We start from the raw sequence: 21,570 nt of genomic DNA, 5'->3' as shown, positions 1-21,570 counted from the left end.
GGTATTCAGATCAATAGTACGGCGAACTTTGCCTTGAAAAAACAAATTCTGAACTAGGTATAAACAACTTAAATTTCTATGATGCACATATTTTGTAATCATAATTTGGACCTCAATGTTTTTGCTAGCATCACTCATTAAATCATCAATAATCAACAAATTGTTTTTATCTAAAGGCAACAATGTATCATCACACAAAGAAGATGGCAATCCTTCAACAAAATTCACATTTCTATTTTTCAATAACTGGTCATACAATGGTTGTCACTAGGATAGTAGATAGGGTGACATCTATCTCAGCTTAAATCACATCCTAATGTCCGAAGCTCATGTGATGCAGGCTAAAACCGGAAAAAAAGTCCCTGACATATTTTGCTTACTAGCTAATAATTAAGATGTTGCAGGCAAAACACACGATCGGTCTAAGAAAGTAACACAGAAGACGACAATACAGTAAGTATTAAAATAAATGACAGTGGGGACATTTTCCATCCGGCCTCCTCCCTTTCAAAGACAAAGCAGTATCCAGATGAGAATCAATACAGAGCATACAAACATAGCAAGGCTACAAGGTGCTTGTTAGTGGGCACTTAAAACAAAGACTGGTTAGGCTGATCTGGGAAATCCACAAAGCAAGGAGGATGACAGCGTGGGCCCAGTATGCTGCAAGTAAGGGTCCCAGACCTTATGGAAGGCATATATTTTGGGGTGAAGAATACACGTGATGTATTCACTAGGAATGCAGTCCATGACGATGTTGTGCCATGATCTAGCTCCCCTAGTGCAGTCAAACCCGCCTACAGCACAGCATCAGATCCCACCAATGGTTGCAGAACCATACCTCGATCCAGCTTGGTCTTACCAGCCCATGGCTGCAACTGGTCACTCACACTTACTATCTTGTGTGTCGTAGCCGGGGCTCAGAGTTGGTCTTTTTTTGTCTTTATTGCCTCTGGTGCTTCCCATCTTGATGAAAAACTGTGGCCAAACATTTTCCAAAGACATAGCTTGTTGTTGCATAACAAAAATGTCTTATAGCACCTGGTTGTTGTCAGACTAATGGGAAAAAAAGCACAGAGTGGCACGGAGCTCTGGCAAAAACGTCCATCACATTACCCCCCCAGTTTCCAATTTCTAAACCTCTACATTCTAAACCTTCTTCAGCAGATTATTAAACACTGAATGATTTCAAGCAGGAACATTGTCATCTAATCATTGTCATCATAATTTTTCTTTATTCAGATTGTGGCACTGCAGTTTGCCAGAGATCAGCTGTGCTTCTCTGGCCTCAGTTCTGAAGTCCAACCCCTCCCATCTGAGAGAGCTGCAGCTGAGTGACAACAACTTGCAGGATTCAGGAGTGAAGCTGCTGTGTGGTTTTCTGGAGAGTCCACACTGCAGACTGGAGACTCTGAGGTCAGTTCACTGACTCTCTGTTACTATTGTAGATCTGATATGTTTAATTAACAATTGAATCTAATTTCTGTTCATATATAACTTCCATCCATAAAGTTTGTTCATATTTTCATGTTTCTTGTACTAAATTTAGTCTGCAGTCACAAAGACTTTTGTTTCTTAAAGAAACTATAGAAAATGTCCACTGTTAGTAGTTAAAGTAAATTATTGTTTCTAATTTTTGGTAAATGGTCACATCTGTATACAGAACATCCTCTGAACGAAAATTTGTTTTAATCTAGGGCTGAGCACGTTAACGTGTTATCACATGAATTAACGGCGACAATTATTTTATTGCACGTTAACGCAGTTTTAATTATTATAATTTTGAAAGTCCGCTGCTCACTGGCTCTGAATACACATACTGGGGCTGAACGATTAATTGCATTTGCAATATGATCGCCATGTGATAAAACGAGATTACACTGCGATTACACTCTGGTGACACGCGAGAGTAAGCATCAACTACGCACATTACGCTGTACCTTGACTTTTTGTTGTACAATGGCCTTAAGCTTGACAGAAGCTGACACTACAGAAACTTTAGTCTCACACATACACTGATTTACTGCTTGTCCGTTTTGAATAGTACAGAAGGTAAAGAGCTTAAAAATTTTATCGCATATTAAATCGCAATATTGGTAAAAAAAAAAATAGCAATTAGGTTATTTTCCAAAATCATTCAGCCCTAACACATAAAGTCAAACCATGGGTCACAGGAGGGGCGAGATGTTGATCAGCCTGCAAATCACCCACCCAAAGAAGCAGTGGAGGGAAGCTACGGCAGACTACGCTGGATGCAGTGTGTGGGAAAGTAGATAAACAAAAGCAAGACAAGCGAACAAATGTAAATGTAAACGTACTTTAGTGTCACATACACATTCATGTATCGAAATTCATCCTCTGCATTTAACCCATCCCTGAAGGGAGCAGTCGGCAGCCACTGTACTCCAGAATGAAATGCCATGCCAGGTCAAACTGCACGGAGGACCTACCTAACATGTTTTTGATGGTGGCGGAAAACGGCACACCTGGAGAAAACCCACGCAGACACGGGGAGAACATACAAACTCCGCACAGAAAGGTTTTTTTAGCGTTTTCAAGAAATATTTGTAAGCTTAAAATTGGGCCATTTTTTCGCGGATCAAAATCGGCTTGGTCCAGACATCGTCCGTGCACCAAATTTTGCACAGGCCCTCGGGGGTGTCCCACATTATTGGTCCAAATTTGGTGTCTATTGGCCATTCCAAACCTAAGAGATGACATCACTTCCTGTCTTTAGCGGGGGGTTTTTGCAAACATTTGTTATCTTATATTTACGGCATTTTTTGTCGCATCAAAATTTCCTCTACAAACTTTTATCAGCTTCATCCAGAGATGGTCGGTGCCAAGTTTGGTGCCGATCTGACTTGCGGCTTCGGAGGAGTTAATTAAAAAAGGGTTTTCAGTTTTTGCGATTTTGCAGAAAAAACTATAGGCGAAAATGGGCGTGGCCTATACCAGTAGATTCAGCTCGGTCCCCCGAATGCGTGGATATAAGGTTTTTGATATGCACCTTTTGTAGGCGGAAGTTCAAAGGCCAAATGCGTTGACCTTGCTTATAGCGCCCCCTAGAGGTAGAAGTGTGGGAATTTCTGTGCCTGAGGTCATTGACAATGGTTGGACCTACCTTGTCAGGGCTCTACAGTGCGACCATTTTGCTTGCATATGCCCCTAAAATCGATACGTGTGAACCGGAAAAATGATTTATGAGCACAATGTGCGAGTAACTATAATCTACCGTAGGCTAATCCCCCACCCCGCCCGCCTTCGTTCGGGTTTGTTGACTATGAAGCAGAGGCTAGGCTACTAGCAGTTGAAAATTCCGCTGCAGCACAAGAGCTGAGGATTGTGGAGCTTGAAAAGCTGGTCATTGCCCTCATTGAGAGTTTGGACATGGCAGAGAACTACAGCAACCTAAACATTAGAGTCGTCGGCTTGGCGGAGGATACAGAGACTGGGCAGCGGGTGGAGTTTTTCAAGTCATGCCTACCTCGCATCCCAATGATGACCACAAAAGACAGCCGCATAAAGCTGGAGAGAGCCAAATGCACCTCTGCGCCGAAACCGGACCCGAACAGGTTCAAAACACCCCAGGCCCGAGTAGCGGCAGGACGCGACGCAAAGCTGGTGTCAATCATATCAGAGTTGTTAAAACTCTTGCAGGAAAAAAGCCAGCTAGTCACCGGAGCACCGAGAGATATCCCGATGGACGGGTAGCCCGGGGGCCGCTTGAGCAACTCATTACAAAAACAAAGACAGAGATGTCAGCAGCGGGAGAGGTGAGACAGAAGACAGTACGGAGAAGATAAGGAGGTTGTGGTGTTGGCTAGCTGGAGATTTAGCTATATCAGGGGCTTATGATGAAACACATTAAATTTTTCCAAAAATCGATGTGCTCCTCAGTTTCACTTTTCGTTATCTGACCAATCACAGCCTGGATGGGGCGGGACATAAAGTTTTAATGGTTCAGTAAACTTCTAAAATGTTGAACTCCTATGCTTCTGATTATGGAGAAATCAAGAGACCAATGTAGGCCATCAACTGCTGTCTGACTGGAATAAATATTATACAGGTGGTGAGCTATATAGTATATTATTACATAAAATGACAATGCATATAGTTAAATTAAATCATTAATATATTAACATACTAACGGTACACTTTATTTTTTGATTAAAATTTAACTTTTATCTATATATTATTATAATAATACTGTATAAATACTAATACATTCATTTAAACTAGTTTCTCCATTTTGTAGAAAGAGCCTCTGCAGTGGAAAGATGCAGATTTCCACTACACTGAACAGTGTGCCAGTATGTGCCTCCAGCCTCCTTCTGAGAGCAACACGTTCCCCTTGTTCTATTTTACTAAAGTGAATGTAAAGTGTGATTTATACTTCTGCATTGAATCGACGGCATAGCCTATACGTTAACAATAGTATTGTAAATCTGTCCCTGGTTCAAAAACTACCAATCCCAGTAAAGTTTTAGTGATGAGTGATCAGTGTTTTAAAAGCTGTTTTCAATGTCAATTTTTTTCTTTAATTCTAAATGCAGCTGTTTAAAGGATCAATATAGTTTCTCTCCTGTAGTTCCAGACTGGCCTGAGATAAGCAGCATGTCATTGATCTGTGTTGACATAAATAGTTATATGAATGTTGTGCTGACATTATGATGATCCACAATAACACGATGACAAAGTCCCTCTTCTCATTTTAAGGAAAAGCTCATTGATTAGGACATAGTAATGTTGAGCTCCACATTTAAAACCTGAACACATCTGATTGGATTAGAAATGTATTTTTGTCTCCATCATTTATTCTTCATTCAGATTGTGGCGCTGCAGTTTGTCAGAGATCAGCTGTGCTTCTCTGGCCTCAGCTCTGAAGTCCAACCCCTCCCATCTGAGAGAGCTGGACCTGAGTGACAACTACAACCTGCAGGATTCAGGAGTGAAGCTGCTGTGTGGTTTTCTGGAGAGTCCACACTGCAGACTGGAGACTCTGAGGTCAGACACCATTTTTTCCTTCTGTGCTGAGATTAATATGATGTGAAAGTTGTGGTGACACTAAACTGCAGACATAATGCTGATATCATACTGATCCACACTGAGGATCTTAATGCTATTTTCTTCTTTAGTGGTTTAGTCCATTGACTGTGGCAGAGCAATGTTGAGCTCCACATTTAAAACCTTAAAATAGCAAGAAACATCTCCACTGGATAATTCACTCTGCAGCTCTTAAACTCCTGATTTTTAGCTTCTGTTCTCCATGTTTAAAATAAATGATAATAAATACAATAAATAAATAATCTCTATTTCAACTGTCAGACAATAACAAATATATTCAGTATGTTTTTTTCCAACATTGTTATGAAGCTATATGATGCTCATGCTGACTGAATAGTTTAAAGTGAAGAAGCTTTGATTTTATGACTCCACTATTGCTAAAAGAAATATTGTAGATGTCTTTTGTTCACATTCCCCCAAAGTTCATCCTGACATATTTGGCATCTTTGGAAACTTTGGGATCTTGAGTGGAATCTTAAATCAGCTTCTGTGGGTTTTTCTTTGTGTTTGGCTGCATAACATGAGTTTGTATAGATGGAGCCACTGGTGGAGCTGCAGAGTTTAAGAGGTGAAGTCACTACGTCTTTATTGAAGTAGCAGCACGTTGTCATTAATATTAATGAGAGCTCTTTTTACCTTTTTGTATTTTACAGTTTGAACCTGCATCCTGTTGGGTTCAGGTGTTTGGAGTTTCCATTTTCTAAACTTCTACATTCTAAACCTTCTTCAGCTCTGAACAGATTATTAAACACTGAATGATTTCAAGCAGGAACATTGTCTTCTAAAGTTACATCATTTATTCTTTATTCAGATTGAGGTTCTGCAGGTTGTCAGAGATCAGCTGTGCTTCTCTGGCCTCAGCTCTGAAGTCCAACCCCTCCCATCTGAGAGAGCTGGACCTGACTAACAACCAAGAGCTGCAGGATTCAGGAGTGAAGCTGCTGTGTGGTTTTCTGGAGAGTCCACACTGCAGACTGGAGACTCTGAGGTCAGTTCACTGACTCTGTTAGTATTGTAGATCCTTTAATTAATAATTGAACCTAATTTCTATTCATACATAACTTCCATCCATAAAGTTGTAAATGTCCTTTTGTTGATCATGTTTCTTGTACTAAATTTAGTCTGCAGTCACAAAGACTTGTTTCTTAAAGAAAATGTCCGCTGTTAGTAGTTAAAGTAAATGAAAGTTTCAAAATTTTGGTAAATAGTCACATCTGTATACAGAAGATCATCTGAACTAATATTTGTTTTAAACTGATCGAGTTTTCTGCTGAAGTAGAAATATTTCTTTGTCTGTTGATTTCAATGTGTTTTCACGAATAATGTCTGATCATTGATATTGATCCTTCAGAACACACACACACACACACACACACACACAAATGCAGCTGTTTAAAGGAGCCTTCACTAACAAAGACCACGCCAATGTGAGGTATGAAAAGGTAGTTTATTAGGATAATGAGGAGTGTTTATGATGGAGGGATTGAGAGGAGAGAGGTGAAGGAATCAAAAATGGACAAGGTTAAGGATTTGGGGGCCGGAGTGGCTAGGAACCCGGGGGTTGAGCCTCAGGATGGGGGCTCGTTGTCAGGGTTGTGAGGGGTTGAGAAAGTTGGAGAACACAAACGCAGGACACGGAGCAAGCGGGTGCAGTTCAAAGAAGGTTTAATTCCAACAAACAAAAGCGAGCACACTTACAACTGAGTGTCTGAATCCATAATCCAAAATAACAGAGTCCAAATAAAACAGGTGATTCAACAGAAACCCAAAATCCACAGAAACAGGGTGACATGACAAGCAGGGCAGGCAAAACAATACAACATGAGACAGAGCGTTTACACACTTCAATGACCGGACAAACACTGAGGGGAAACAAGGAAGGATATATACACAGGGTTAACGAGCTGGGAGGAGACACACAGGTGAGGGACATGAGGCCAACGAGACACAGGCAGGCAGAGAGAGCAGGGGGAAACAGAGAGACTCGCAGGCAGATTACTGAGGGGGGAAAAGAAAAACACAAGTTACTCAACACTAAACATCAGAGTAATATAAATAAACTAATACAAGCAGACAGATCACCAATAAACTAACACCAACAAGGAACACAGACAGAAGCTAAGGTTAAACAGAACTCAGAGCAGACATGGGCAAAACAACACAGACCAGGCGTAAACACATAAGACATGAACTAAAGGTACAGGACTAAGAACTAAGACACCGAACTAGGAACTAAGATACAAGACAGATACTAAGTAACTTAAAGATGTGGATCAATAATAAAGGCTACACAGAGACTAGAGCAGAATGGTCAAAATCAGATTAATTAATGAAACTGGCAGAGAACATAAATAGACAAACAGAAAGAACTCAAGCATGATGGTACAGAAACTAATACATGAGACTGGAACAGAACTGAAATCAGGAAAATACCTAAACACCAGCTGACAGATAATAACATCAGGTAGAGGACGCACACTAAAGGTAGCAAGCAAACTAAAACTAAGTCTAAACTGACAGCACAGCAAAAGGTATTCTAAGTAATAAGACAAGGTGGCTAAGGGAGACAAGATAACAGAACAACACAAACCACGAAGACTGGATACAAGGCCACAGACTATATAACAGATACCTAACAGAAAAATGAATAAACTCAGAACTAAATGGAACAGATGACTGGTCTAACATGCAGATACAAAACCAAACCCTCAGAATCAAAACCCAAAAACACAGCACTCAGGACAGGATTGTGACACTCGTCTCAATCAAACCCCCCTGTGGTTCCTGTTGTAGAAAATGGACAAACATAATTACTTTGGCAGATTTATGGATCTTAGCATGGCTGTCTTTGATGGTGGGATGAAACCAGAGCACCCAGGGGAAACCCACGCAAACACGGGGAGAACATGCAAACTCCACACAAAGGTCTGAACCCAGGATGTTCTTGCTCTGAGGTAGCAGTGCTGTGCACTGGGCCACCGTGCTGCCCATTAAAAGAGGTGAGAAAACAGGGGAAACGGGAGAGAAAGGGGTCAGACAGATTCATATACGTATGTACATGTGATTGGATTAGAGAGGCACAGGTGGATGAAATGAGTGAAGCACGGGTGGTTGGATAGGAGGAATTGAATGAGGAGCAGATGGTCAAATTATTAAGAGAGAGTTGTGGTCCTGTTCCTGAACTTCAGTTACATAACTCCATATATAGTGTTTCTCCTCTAGTTCCACACTGACCTGAGATCAGCAGCATGTCATAGATCTGTGTTGACATGAATAGGTGTATGAATGTTGTGCTGATATTTGGATGATGTCTGTAGAAAGCTGACATTATGATGATAAGTCCCTCTTCTCATTTTAGGGAAAAGCTCATTGATTAGGACATATTAATGTTGAGCTCCACATTTAAAACCTGAACACATCTGATTAGATTAGAAATGTATTTTTATCTCCATCATTTATTCTTCTTTCAGATTGTGGCGCTGCAGTTTCTCAAAGATCAGCTGTGCTTCTCTGGCCTCAGCTCTGAAGTCCAACCCCTCCCATCTGAGAGAGCTGCAGCTGAGTAACAACCAGCTGCAGGATTCAGGAGTGAAGCTGCTGTGTGGTTTTCTGGAGAGTCCACACTGCAGACTGGAGACTCTGAGGTCAGACACCATTTTTTCCTTCTGTGCTGAGATTAATATGATGTGAAAGTTGTGGTGACACTAAACTGCAGACATAAGGCTGATATCATACTGATCCACACTGAGGATCTTAATGCTATTTTCTTCTTTAGTGGTTTAGTCCATTGACTGTGGCAGAGCAATGTTGAGCTCGATGTCTATGAAGATTCTCAGTCATCCAGGTCATTGAGCTCCACATTTAAAACCTAAAAATAACAAAAAACATCTCCACTGGATAATTCACTCTGCAGCTCTTAAACTCCTGATTTTTAGCTTCGGTTCTCCATGTTTTAAATAAATTTGAGTAATAAATATATAAATACAATGAATAAATAAATAATCTCTATTTCAACTATTGGACAATAACAATTACAGTGGGTACGGAAAGTATTCAGACCCCTTTAAATTTTTCACTCTTTGTTTCATTGCAGCCATTTTCCAAAAATCAAAAAAGTTCATTTTATTTCTCAGTAATGTACACTCAGCACCCCATCTTGACAGAAAAAAACAGAAATGTAGAAATTTTTGCAAATTTATTAAAAAAGAAAAACTGAAATATCACATGGTCATAAGTATTCAGACCCTTTGCTCAGTATTTAGTAGAAGCACCCTTTTGATCTAATACAGCCATGAGTCGTTTTGGGAAAGATGCAACAAGTTTTTCACATCTGGATTTGGGTATCCTCTGCCATTCCTCCTTGCAGATCCTCTCCAGTTCTGTCAGGTTGGATGGTAAACGTTGGTGGACAGCCATTTTCAGGTCTCTCCAGAGATGCTCAATTGGGTTTAAGTCAGGGCTCTGGCTGGGCCATTCAAGAACAGCCACGGAGTTGTTGTGAAGCCACTCCTTCGTTATTTTAGCGGTGCGCTTAGGGTCATTGTCTTGTTGGAAGGTAAACCTTCGTCCCAGTCTGAGGTCCAGAGCACTCTGGAAAAGGTTTTCGTCCAGGATATCCCTGTACTTGGCCGCATTCATCTTTCCCTCGATTGCAACCGGTCGTCCTGTCCCTGCAGCTGAAAAACACCCCCACAGCATGATGCTGCCACCACCATGCTTCACTGTTGAGACTGTATTGGACAGGTGATGAGCAGTGCCTGGTTTTCTCCACACATACCGCTTAGAATTAAGGCCAAAAAGTTCTATCTTGGTCTCATCAGACCAGAGGATCTTATTTATCACCATCTTGGAGTCCTTCAGGTGTTTTTTAGCAAACTCCATGCGGGCTTTCATGTGTCTTGCACTGAGGAGAGGCTTCCGTCGGGCCACTCTGCCATAAAGCCCGACTGGTGGATTGCTGCAGTGATGGTTGACTTACTACAACTTTCTCCCATCTCCCGACTGCATCTCTGGAGCTCAGCCACAGTGACCTTTGGGTTCTTCTTTACCTCTCTCACCAAGGCTCTTCTCCCCCGATAGCTCAGTTTGGCCGGACGGCCGGCTCTAGGAAGGGTTCTGGTCGTCCCAAACGTCTTCCATTTGAGGATTATGGAGGCCACTGTGCTCTTAGGAACCTTAAGTGCAGCAGAAATTTTTTTGTAACCTTGGCCAGATCTGTGCCTTGCCACAATTCTGTCTCTGAGCTCTTCAGGCAGTTCCTTTGACCTCATGATTCTCATTTGCTCTGACATGCACTGTGAGCTGTAAGGTCTTATATAGACAGGTGTGTGGCTTTCCTAATCAAGTCCAATCAGTATAATCAAACACAGCTGGACTCAAATGAAGGTGTAGAACCATCTCAAGGATGATCAGAAGAAATAGACAGCACCTGAGTTAAATATGAGTGTCACGGCAAAGGGTCTGAATACTTATGACCATGTGATATTTCAGTTTTTCTTTTTTAATACATTTGCAAAAATTTCTACATTTCTGTTTTTTTCTGTCAAGATGGGGTGCTGAGTGTACATTACTGAGAAATAAAATGAACTTTTTTGATTTTTGGAAAATGGCTGCAATGAAACAAAGAGTGAAAAATTTAAAGGGGTCTGAATACTTTCCGTACCCACTGTATATTCAGTATTTGTTTTTCCAACATTGTTATGAAGCTAAATGATGCTCATGCTGACTGAATAGTTTAAAGTGAAGAAGCTTTGATTTTATGACTCCACTATTGCTAAAAGAAATGTTGTAGATGTCTTTTGTTCACATTTCCCCAAAGTTCATGCTGACATATTTGGCATCTTTGGAAACTTTGGGATCTTGAGTGGAATCTTAAATCAGCTTCTGTGTTTTTTTCTTTGTGTTTGGCTGCACAACATGAGTTTGTATAGATGGAGCCACTGGTGGAGCTGCAGGGTTAAAGAGGTGAAGTCACTACATCTTTATTGAAGTAGCAGCACGTTGTCATTAATATTAATGAGAGCTCTTTTTACCTTTTTGTATTTTACAGTTTGAACCTGCATCCTGTTGGGTTCAGGTGTTTGGAGTTTCCATTTTCTAAACTTCTACTTTCTAAACCTTCTTCAGCTCTGGACAGATTATTAAACACTGAATGATTTCAAGCAGGAACATTGTCTTCTAAAGTTACATCATTTATTCTTTATTCAGATTGAGGGGCTGCAGTTTGTCAGAGATCAGCTGTGCTTCTCTGGCCTCAGCTCTGAAGTCCAACCCCTCCCATCTGAGAGAGCTGGACCTGAGTGAGAACGAGCTGCAGGATTCAGGAGTGAAGCTGCTGTCTGATCTTGTGGAGAGTCCACACTGCAGACTGGAGACTCTGAGGTCAGTAGAGGGTTGGAGTCAGTCCATGCTGGTTTCAGCAGTATTGTACTGAACACAGTTAGTATCAAAGCAGAGATCCAGAATTTCCTGTAAACCTCCAACCTTCTCAGCGGCTGCTTTCCTAAGTGTCTTCTGTCCAATCCTGAAGCCTGTCACCATTCTCCTCTCACAACTTCAGAGAGAGAACAGGCAGCCAATCAGATCAGCCAGAAGCTTGTTGTGATCATGTGTTTGAGTCGACTGTTGTTGTTGTGTTCATGTCTCCAGGAAATAAAGCTGGATCCCAGCTGACAGCATCACAAGATGTATAGAGACAGTGGTCCTCATTCATCAAACTGTCGTACCATCAAATCTGATCTCAAAGTGTTTGTTCTCTCATTTCAACACTAAACTTCTGATCAGTTCATCTTTGTCACAGCTCTGAGATCAGTCTGACTGAAGCCTGCAGATCACTGGCTCTTATTTCAGAGAACCATCATTACATTTAGTAACCATGTGGTCTTTCTTCAGAGCAGAACCTCTGCTGAAGTCCAGTAACCACAGCTGATGTTTAGCTGTTCAGTCTTTGTATGAACATGTAGGACCTTTAACATCATATATATATCTGTCCATGTGTCTTTAGTTTGGTCCAAATTTTATTTTAAATTTAAATTTTTATTACAGAAGCACCCTAACTTCGTAAAATTAACTCTTCTAACTTTGAGATAACTGATGTGTTGCGATTTGATGACAAAACGCTCATTAGTAGATACAGGCTACCCCGAGCGATGATCGGTTAGTCGAGCAACTACGACCAGTGTTGGAAATGCCGAGCCAAAGTGAAGTGGCTGACATATAGTATCACAGCCCGCTATGTCACGCAATTTAACAGAGGTGGCAACAGCAATTAGCAATTTGGCTGATCGGTACATACAATTTCCAAGATGAGATGAACTCACTGCAATCAAGGCTGCTTTGTACCACAAGTATCAGATGCCTGGTGTAATTGGACTGGTTGATGGGTCTTTGTTTCCCATCAAAGCCCCCAGTGGGGAGGATGAGTCAACATGTGTGTGCCGCAAAGGATACCATGCTATCAACATCCAAACCATAGGGGATCGTAACATGATGATTAGGCATTTGATAGCGCAGTGGCCCGGCTCAACTCACGATGCTTTCATCTTCAACACAAGGCAAGCAATATTTCAGGGCCATCCTGACTAAACAATACAACTTACAAACCTTATCTCCGTCATTGCAGCACCATCTAGTGGACCTTAGCAGCCTAAATATAAAGTTATTCAAATCAGGGACAATTTGCTTCATAAGTCCTATGAAGTCTCCTGAAACAGCACCACAACACAGCTTTACAATATTTTTAATCTCTTTGTTCAAAAATAAGGAATAGGGGGGATTCATTTTGGCAACATTTTAAAATTGTGATTATTAGTTAGTTAGGCCTACTAGTTAAGCTAAGTAGCTTATGTGAGCCCTTTTTCAGCAATTCCCTGCACTCAAATAAATAGACCTACATTCACAACTAAAATTCAGGCCAATACGCATGAAATATAAATTTGCAAGGAATAATTTTGTTTCATCCATCCTTCTAGCTTTGTTTTATTTCTAACACTTAAGCATGTCTGCAGTGACATCAGTGCTTATGTGGAGGAAAGAGGCCAGAGTGGCTGGCTGCTTGGTGACTCTGGGTATCCCTTAAAGTCATTCCTAATGACACCAGTGGGAAACCAACGCACAGCAGCAGATATGTGGTAATTTATAAACATCTTTGTGTCATCTAAATAGTAGGACTACTATAATTTTGTTGGTAGACCGCTATCAATTTATTTTTTATCTATTAGGTAAAACAGGTTCACAGAAAATGCAGGGCGAGACAGGAGCGTCTGTTTGGATTCTGGAAGAGCAGGTATTAGCCGTTCAATGTTATTGAACTGACAGGAGGCTAAACATCTCAAATGGGCTTAATTTTGTAAATATTGTTGAGATATCAGATGGAGATGCCATGACACAAGTGGAGGTTACCTCCAGTATTCACCAGAGAAAGTGCTCTTATTCATCAAAGCCACAGCAGTGCTTCACAACCTATGTAGATTGGCAAACCTCCCGGACCCTGAGATAGACGCAGACCCAGCAGAAGCGATGAAGCTGAAGAAATGCAGCTAATCCAGGATTTCTTTGCAAGACAACAAGATAAATATACGGAAGGATAGCAGATAAACTAATTTATTGTAGATTCACAACATAGATCTGTTATAAATAAATACTATACTAGGCATATATTAAATACATTTTTAAAAAATGGCTTGCTTATATTTCGCTATTGCACTTTTTGCACAGCAGTTTTACTCTGCACTTCTCTAGTGTGAACTTCTCCTTGAACAGCTCCAGCTTCTCCTTTTCTATCTCCAGCAAGGCCAGGGTGTCTGACATGCTGGATGGCTTCCATTTTTTTTGCTGCAAAATGAAATTAGATAGTCCAGTTATAATTAGGGTAATATTAAACCTATAAGCATGTTAGCCTAGTTAGTAGGCTAATTATAGATCTTCTAGCCTAGTTATTATTAGTTGAACTTACCAGGGGGTGTTGTCAGTGTGACCACAGCTGATGATTGAGGACTGCTCTGCTCCTCCAAAACCACATCTTCGTCATTTAGGTCAGACAGCTGGATATCTATGTGGGCAAACACCGCACTGTCCACTCCTAGGCCAACTTCATACCTAGCAGGAATGCCTGTATGAATATGCAACGTTATAAAGGCTGAGACTATGTGACACTAGATAATGTATTTTATAGGCTGATGATGTAGGCAATTTAGTATCAAAAGTATCGCAATGCAAGTATACGATAGATCGCTTCGGACAAGAAAACAAAAAACAAAACAGCCGTTATTACCTTCTTAATTAACTTTCCCGAGGTGACCCACAATATGGGTTTCTGCTGGGGTCAGCGAGGGAGCACAGGAGGAGCCACCACCGGTCTTCTGCTCTCTGGACACAAGAGCTGCCTTCCTCTTCGTATCACTAGTCATTTTCTTTCTGACAGCTTCAACGCTCCGCTGGATGCCGGATACGGTGGAGACTGTGTCCGCTGTCTTAGCCCACTCTTTCTTTTATCTCCCGAGTTAGCGTTGATGTAAATTTCCCAAAAAGAATATCTTTTGATTACTCGACAGAGCTTACCAACACCTCTAACTCATCTGACTTGAAGTTAAATGATCTTGGTTGTTTTTGCTCCATTTTCAATGTTTGTTTCAGTCAAAAAACAGCGATTAAAAGCCGTGTAGCTCAGCGAGATGAGAAAAGTGTCATCGGTTGCTAGGTAACAGACATAAAAGTTGATAACCGATGTTTTATAAAGTGTTTAAGATTTCCTAACCTGAGATAAGATAGGATAAGTCCGTTAGGATTTGCTTCTATGATACCAAATTGTGTATCTGTATATTGTCTATCTTAGATTCTTCCTGTCTCAACTTAAAACTTAAGACAGGAACTTTCTGTAATACGGCCCCTGATGGCCAAAGTCTCTGCAGGTCTCAGTGTGTTAATACGTTAACATGAGAGCTGAAAGGAAGCTGGCTACGCTACACAGCCGCTCCACTTCTGGTCTGAACAGGACTGAAGTCTCTGCTGGTCTTTATACTGGATGTGCTGCATCACTGACTGACAGCTGATGAAGGGAGTCTCTGTAAACTCTGATTTATGACTTCTGCTGTCTGTCTTCTTCTCTCATCAGCTGGGTGTCGTGGTGAGAAAGGTGGTGTTGAGAGAGGATCAGCTGTGTCCTGATGATCCAGAGAGGTTGAAGCAGCAGCATCAGCTTGTGTGTGGAGAGGCTCTGACTGGGCCATGTTACTGGGAGGTAGAGTGGAGAGGAGAGCTTCATCCAGCAGTGACTGACAGAGGAATCCCAACAGTGCTGCAGTCTGAACTGCTCTGAGATCAGCTCCACTGTCAGACGCAAAGTCAAGTCCACCATCCTCCCTGTGTGTTCCTCTGGATGTGACAGAGTATCATCAGTGGATCTGGACTGCTCTGCTGCTGCTCTGTTCTTCTACACAGTCTCTGCAGACATCTACTTCCTGTCCTGGGAGAGAAATCCCTCCTCTGTGTCTCTTCCTGTTTGGGGGTTTGAGGTTATAAGGACAGGGTGTCGTATGCTGTACAGATTGTAAGTCCCCTTCAGGCAAATAGTTAATTATGATTCTATATATATATAAATTGACTTGACTTGATGAATATTAAGTTGATGTGAACGCTTTATTTTGGACTGACTTCATTTTCCTAAATTGAAGTGTAATTATAATTTAGTTAACCAAACGATTATCTTTGTGTTGACTTTGGCCCCATTCAATGTTTAATGTCTCTAAATAAAGCATTCACATTGGTCTTCTGTCATTGAGGTTTTCTCACAGGCCTTTCAGGACCCTGATGTGACTGAGACCCTTAGTGTTGTCCCTCCAGTCACCAGCAGACACGTTACCTTTCAAAATTGTAAAGTTATTATGGTCCCTCTCTCAACTCCAACCACAAGGTGGACCATAAAAATGGTTCCAGCCCACCAGATACGCTGTCAGCCATGTCCAAGACATAAAATCAGCCTTTGAGCTCTTCATAACACCACCAATCAAAAAGAATATGACTGAGATGACCAACTCATTTTGGCAGGAGTGTACTACTAAAAAGGCAAAGCAAAGTTCACTCACACTTTCTGCTCATGGTGTGCACAGTTGTGCAGACTGGACTGTAGGAAAAATAATATGCCGTTTTTATTCTGTCAGACTCACTTTGGTGACTATGTAACTTTGTTTTTTACTGTCTCACATCCATAATCACATAAATGACATTTACAGTAGCATACAGCAGTCCCTGACACAATGCTCAAATTTCCCTTTATTTAGCCGTTTCTTTTGTAAAGAAAGAACTGTTTTCGTTTCTGATGATGTTCTGTTGTAAAAGGAAAAGCCTTCAAAATGTTTGACATTGTGTTACGTGTGTTACCATCCTCGATAACAGGAACTATCTTTCTTTCCAAATGTTACAAATAACAAAAATCTGTACCTTTAAATAATATCCAGCCATTAAAACACCAAACAGATCTTTCTGTTCAATTTTAGGTCAATCAGAGAGATTTCATGGTGATTTGCATATTTTTCTATTGTCGTGTAATAAGTTTTCTGGATGGATAAGAAGGGGAGGGAGAGTGGTTATATTTTATTTAAAGGTCTATTTAGGTAGTCAACAAAGAAATATGAAGTACCTGACACATAAACCTGGTTAATACCTTTAATTATAATCTTTTTCTGGAGGTTTATATTGCTGTGGTCAAATAGATGTTGAGGAGGAGGGTTAAAGAGCTTCTGATGAGTCTTTCATTTAAAAGTGGTGGCTGATGATGACTTTAATAACTAATAACGATGATGATGCTGAAGGCCTGCTTGTGTGCTGGGTTTTAGTGTTTTATTTATTTTTATATTTCATGTATTTTGCGTTCAGTGTTCCTCCAGTCTTTTTTCTTATTGCACTTAAAACACTTAACGTTGAAATGATCAAAAATGAGCCTTAAACAGAGTTGTGATCTCTACATGCAGTTACATCTGAATTTAAATAAAAGCCAAAGAGTATAGTTCCTCAATGTTTTTTATTCCCTTGGTTTTTCTGACTTAACAACTTTAATCATCGAAAATCCATCTCTGAAAACTAAAAGCAGCTCGACTTCTATATTGAGTTCAATCCAAGATGAGAGGAAATGATGGAGCAGCAGCTGACACTGAGCTGGGTTTAGAGAAAACTCCAGATTTAAAGAAATGTTGAAGATCCATCTTGTTTAGACACCAGAACACTTCCAATGTCCCCCCCTGAGCCCTAAGCCCTGAACCCTCACACACTTTACTGATGTCACTTTTCACCTTGACGGCGCTGAAACACGTTGCACACTTTGTATTTTATGCTTTTGCCTAATTTTTAAGTCCTGCAGGCTCTCAGTGGAGGAGAGGGAAATGCCATGCAATGCAATGACTTGCAGTAAACTGAGTGCTGCCCTGATACACTCATGTACTTGTACTTGCAGTATGTCCTCCAGGCTGAGTACCCAGAAAGCCTGAAGTGTACTTATGAGTTTCTTCAGAGAGTCGTGCTGCATGTGAACGGAGAGACAATGAAACCAGAGATACTGTCCTTAAAAACAGGCTGTAAACTCTGAAAGCAGCACAACAAACACAGATTTGTAGTAAAAATGTCTGCAGACTGGTTGAAACTGTTGGAAACTGTTTACAGCTCCAAGTGTTTTCTTGGTAAAAGAGCTTTGTGTGTTCTTAGTATTGATAAAAGGTTGTACATTTTAAAAGCTCTCCATGAGAAAACCCTTGTTATATTGTGTGCTACATAGATGCTCCATGGAACCACAGTGTTCTGACACAAAGTGGAGACAAGTTTCGTTAGTGTTGATAAAAACAAGCAGCAACAAACAGAAGGAGCCGCTGTTTACAGGTTTAAAGAGTAACTTTTCTTTAGTGTCACAGCCATATGTAGACGCTGAGCTGTTCCAGCCATGACTGTGTCCTTTACATCCCTCACTGATCTGTCATGAAGGCTGTCGCAGTCTGTGCAATAAAAAGACACTTTAGAACAATATAACCCAGCGCTACATGAAACCATCGGACAGGTTGCTGCTGGGAGTGAGTCCTACCTCCTGGATGATGTTGGATGTTTCAGGTCCACAGAAATCCTCTGAAATCAGGCGGATGTATTTTATGGATTAGCAGTGACAGCTGGAGGCTCCGGTTAGTCCTGAAGAAAAGAAGTCTGGACTTTCACAACTCTTTTGAGAACTTTTGCTCCAAGTCCAGCCTCATTTTTCTTCTGTTTCCAGAGTCTTTGTCCTCATCAAAACAAAGATGGCAGCTCCTTACTCAATGTGGAAGACATGAACCAAGATCAGAAAGTTATTTCTCTGTTAATGTTCCCGTCTGTTTCTTTCCACACACAGAAACATGTTTACTTGTTTGTTTTAATTTTAAAGGTAAAGTTTTCACTTCAAAAAGTCCTCACATTCACACGTTTTTGATTTTGAGTTCCTCCTATGCTGATGACTGATTCAGACTACTGTACATGAAGTATAATTCATCTGCAGTTGTTCACATTGTATGATGAAAACAGCCAGTTTAGGGGAGTATTTCCTAATTTCATTGACCTACTTGCACTAATGCAAATGTTTACTGAACAATGTGAGTTCATTGCTGCCTAAACAATGTCAGCACTGTGCTGTGTTATTGTCGCATTGAATGAAGACACGCAATAAAATATAGCGCACCAAAGCTTCGGCCTGTTCCATTATCCAACTTGTAAAATGGAAATTGAACAAGAAAGTGAAAACCGGAAACAGAGACCAAAATAAAATGTCCGAGTTTTTAACTGTCATTTAAGGATAGTTAAACTCAATAAATAAACAAATAGTGTAGCCTAAATATTGAACATAATTCATACTTGTTGTATTTCTTCCACACATTATTACTTTAGAGTGCTGATTTATTTGTATAACTTATAAATCAATTTATTTATTTGAAAAAGGCTGCTTAGGCTAATCTGTTACTTTGGATGAACGTTACAGGCTACTCTCAAACTCTTAATAGTGACTACTAAGGTTTAAGGAATAGGGCGGGGCAGGGTGATTGGAGCCAGTGGTGAAGTTGAGCCTCCCCTTGTTGTAAAAAAAAAGTTTTACCGTTCAAAGTGATTTTTTCATGTTCAGTGAGTCCTGATTCTTGTGTCTGAACAATTACAGACAGGCTTGAGAAAATCTTACGCATGTGTTAGTGCTTTAGGAAGTTACAATATGAGGCCATACTGTTAGCATGACGCTACACTTAAACTGCTGGATGACACAATTTTGTTAAAATGGCAGGTTGGGGTCTGGGAGAAATTCAGCCAGATATTTTACTTTGCATTCTAATGCATCACTGAAATGATGTGACATTATGCATTTCTGTCCAGAAACCATCATGTCATGCTTCTATAAATGGAAAACAGACAGGCTTCAACTCTTCTTGTGGATTTGAATCAACATGGAGACATAGCTGCAATGTTTCACTGATTAAATGTTGTTGAGTTTGCATCGTGAAATGACATTGATGTCCCGGACCCCCATGTGGCTCACACTTACCCCTCATTGGGGGCAACTTGAGCCAAGAGTCCACTTTTTTTGGAAAGCCATATTTAGAAAACAGTTTATTTTATATCCAAATTGATTTTTCCCAGGGAAGCACCACATCCTGAAATATACGTACATATATTTTAGTCGGAGACGTTACTATCATTTCCTAATTTTAAAGACACCACAAGAAAAAACTGGCTCAAATTCAGTAATTTGCATAAATACAGAAACATTAGGTAGACTGGGTCGGCCCTTTCCTGACACCTCATGAAGTTTTGTAATCAGAAGGTCACTACATTGTGAGGTTATAAATTGATGTTTTAGATTTAATAGATGATTTTGCTCGGGTTCACTCGTGTACAAAGGGGTTAGGGCCGTGTTCTTCAGGGAGAAATGTCTGTGTTCCACTGACAACATGACTTCTTAAACCAACAACTGATGCATGTTACTGTGCACACTGCGGTAAAGTTTGTTGAATATCCAACTTAAAACTGACAATCACTCATGGATCCAGCTGCACTTTCAGTTTCACCCAGGCCCCGTTCACACTACGTTTTAAATACGATCTCCGTCATCAGTAGGGTTTTAGCGTTTTATCAGAGTTGATCTCAGTCTGTCCGGCGACCCGACCCGGATAAGGAGATGAAGATGGATGGATCTCCATCTGTAGTAACCGACTGAAATCGCACATCTAGTGGCCCTTCATGTACACTGTGCATGTGCGTGCCGGTGTAAACATGAAACAGATGGTCTATTCTGTAGTTACAGATGATTTGGCGAAAGAATAAAGAAATACAGACAAAGAATCAGACCAGGGGCCATTTTACAGAAAGTTCCTATCTTAAGTCTTCAGATAGGAAGAGTCTAAGAAAGGATTTTCCCCTGTTTGGTAGGTTATTACAGCAAAGCAAATCCTAACTAACTTTAGGAATCCTATCTTATCTCTAAATAGTCTAGCCTAAACATACACTGAAAATGGAGCAGAAACATCAACTATCATTGAACTTCAAGTCAGATGACGTAGAGGTGTTTGTAACCTCTGTCGAGAAATCCAAATCCACATAACGCTTAACTGGCGAGATTCTTTTTGCACGGACCAATAACGAGCTTGGACTGTTACTGAATCTAACACGGGAGGACAAAGACACTGTGGCTGCGGAAACAGAGTCGCTGCAAAGTAAACTGCGACATGCACAGTGTTGGCTGTAAGTGTTATTTGCACGATACAAAACATTTTAATATAATACCAAATTGAAAACTATCAGCAGCATCGTTTTTCTGCTTTGCATGACTTATGAGACCCAATCAGAGAGCCAAACGCGGGCGTCTCCGTTTTCGTCCATCTTCAAACTTCACGTTTTAGTCTGGACGGGAGGTGCAAAATCAGCATAAGGTTCCGTTTTAATAGGAAAACGCAGTAGTGTGGACGGGGCCGCTGGCAGTATCAGTGAGGTCAGCTCACCTTAGGGGCCGTCAATAAATCACTATTGTTGTAATAGTGTTCTGGGAAAATTGTCATTTTTACATCACCAATAACTATTTATGTGAACGTATTAGAGCTAAAACAATTATTCCACAAGTTGATCAACAAAAAAATACCAATTATTTTAATAAGTCATTAAATGAAAAAGGCAAAAATACCAAATATTCTCTTGTTTCAACCTTCTAAAAGGACACAGATGAATCCATCAATTAATAATAAATTATTTACATAGCGCTTTTCTAAATACTCCGATGCTTGTTTTTGTAAGAAAGTAACTGGCAGATTATTCAATGATGACAAAAATCAGTTGCAGCCTTATTTTATACACAGATGCTTCACAGGAGAAGTTGTTGACAAATACATTAATACACATGAAAGTACTCTGCATTATGTACTGCGTATACTACTTATTAATGCTCAGGAGTAGAGTTTCACCCACAGACACTCTTCATGTAGCCTACTTGTGTGGTACTGGTAATAAACAACACAGCGC

The 21,570-nt window shown here is 40.5% G+C and overlaps 2 long non-coding RNA genes across 2 annotated transcripts in view; both read left to right on the top strand.

The window, feature by feature from the left end:
* The window catches only part of LOC119915149, a 29,099-nt gene extending 24,212 nt beyond the window's left edge, over window positions 1-4,887 (top strand). The window contains exon 3 of the long non-coding RNA XR_005446901.1: window positions 4,831-4,887. This is a non-coding gene — a long non-coding RNA (uncharacterized LOC119915149). The remainder of the gene's footprint in view (window positions 1-4,830) is intronic.
* A 1,108-nt stretch (window positions 4,888-5,995) lies between these two features.
* LOC119914823 lies at window positions 5,996-8,630 on the top strand. The gene is made up of 2 exons (XR_005446847.1): window positions 5,996-6,055; window positions 8,538-8,630. It is a non-coding gene; the product is annotated as an uncharacterized LOC119914823 (long non-coding RNA).
* Window positions 8,631-21,570: the final 12,940 nt, after the last annotated feature.

Source organism: Micropterus salmoides, unplaced genomic scaffold, assembly GCF_014851395.1.
Source record: "Micropterus salmoides isolate LMB-PRFRI ecotype aquatic unplaced genomic scaffold, ASM1485139v1 Ms_hic_scaffold_20, whole genome shotgun sequence".
NCBI lineage: Eukaryota > Metazoa > Chordata > Actinopteri > Centrarchiformes > Centrarchidae > Micropterus > Micropterus salmoides.
Note: the sequence above shows the minus strand (reverse complement) of the source record. Positions and strands in the feature narration are given on the sequence as shown.